Genomic DNA, 837 nt, shown 5'->3' on the forward strand with positions numbered 1-837 from the left:
CTCGACTCCTCTAGATGAGGGGTGGAGGGGGTGGGCACTGGGTGCTCTCACCAGGGTTGCTGCTGCCTCTGTAACTCCAAGAGAACTTCTTCCACCTCTGTCGCTGCCCATGTTGTTGCTCCCTGGGGACACATGTCCTAGCACACAGTCCCTTGACATGGGATTTCTAGCTCAGCCTGTTCTCCTGCTCAGCCCAGTCTGCCCCTCACTCAAGTGATCTTCTTGTCCAACACTCTTTTGGATGTGGTACTGGCAAGATAGCTCAAGCCCACTGCTTTGTCGACTTCACTTACGGGAGACTATTTTTGCAGCACAAATGGTGGAAATGCAGTCTGGAACCTCGTTAACAGTGAATTAGAGTACTTTGTAGAACACTAGGGGAACAAAAGAAAACAATCTATCATTAACTCAAAAGGAATGCATTACTCCTGAAAGCATTGCAATTACATGCTGAGGCATGGAGAGGATAGAGCAAGCTCCCAAACCATTTCCCAATTCCAAATATTAATTTAATTCCCTGAACATAGATAGAGATCACATTCGATGCTTTAACTGATAGGAAAAGATATTACATTTGTTTTTAGCCAATAGGCGGAGAATGCGTCTACTTACGCCACATCTCTCCTATTTCTCAGTTGAGGTGGAGGCTGACACCGCAGATCCCTATAGCTCTCCAGTGCTCTGAAACTTTCCCTGATATTGCTCTGACCTGACGTAATGCTCCCAAGGAAACATCTTTCACCCTGAAAATAATCAGTCTCAGTATCTTATTCCTGAGGGCGGACCCAAACATCTCTTTTGTGTACTCACACTCATAAAGCTAAGTGGTCACCTCCA

At 46.0% G+C, this 837-nt stretch overlaps 1 non-coding gene across 1 annotated transcript; it reads right to left on the minus strand.

The window, feature by feature from the left end:
- Positions 1–412: 412 nt before the first annotated feature.
- On the minus strand, positions 413–604 carry LOC112636857. The gene has a single exon (XR_003122321.1). It is a non-coding gene; the product is annotated as a U2 spliceosomal RNA (small nuclear RNA).
- Between the last annotated feature and the right edge of the window lie 233 nt (positions 605–837).

This window comes from Theropithecus gelada, chromosome 12 (genome assembly GCF_003255815.1).
Source record: "Theropithecus gelada isolate Dixy chromosome 12, Tgel_1.0, whole genome shotgun sequence".
Lineage (NCBI taxonomy): Eukaryota > Metazoa > Chordata > Mammalia > Primates > Cercopithecidae > Theropithecus > Theropithecus gelada.